Source organism: Nestor notabilis, unplaced genomic scaffold (genome assembly GCF_000696875.1).
Source record: "Nestor notabilis isolate BGI_N333 unplaced genomic scaffold, ASM69687v1 scaffold19983, whole genome shotgun sequence".
Taxonomy (NCBI): Eukaryota; Metazoa; Chordata; class Aves; order Psittaciformes; family Psittacidae; genus Nestor; species Nestor notabilis.
The window spans coordinates 17,807-18,485 of NW_009923542.1; positions in this window are offsets into that span (position 1 = coordinate 17,807).

Here is a 679-nt window from a genome sequence, read left to right on the forward strand (position 1 = left end):
TGTGGTGCTGGGCCCTTGTATCCTGTCTAGGGGAGATGTCCTTGTGGGGCTGATGGATCTTTGTGCCTTTTGAGAGTCAGAGCCAGGATGTGGCCACTAAAACACCCAACTAGGATAGTTTTGAAAGGACAATTCCTTCCCCTCTCAGTGTTTTCTGGAGGTTATAACCATTATTAAGGAAAATGCAAATTTTTTTAAAGTTATAGGGGGAGACAGTTTTTTATTATAAATTACGTTTTTACTGTAATTTCTATTCTGAGGCCCAGAGCTGAAATCCGGGCTCAAGTCGGGAGGATCAGCCATGCTGATGCTACAGCCACAAGTGGCCCAGCCTTGCAGGCACAGCAGTTACCCAAACTCGGACCATATTCAGGCATGGATTGATTGCGTACCAAAAAGTCAAGGTGCAAACATTGATCATGCATGAAAGCACTGGTCATCAGCCAAAAATAAGCATTCCCCAGCCTAAATTATTAATTCCCTTATGCACACCAAGTGGATTGTGCTGGTCACGTACATCCCCATTGCACAGTGGTTGTGCTTCATGCCGTAGTATATTTTCCCTCCAACTACTTGTCTGGCTCTTCACTTAATAAAGATTGAGAGAGACAATAAAAACATTCATTACGGGGGGGGGGGGGAAAAAAAAAGAAAGCCCTGCTTTTTTTGCCCCCCGCCA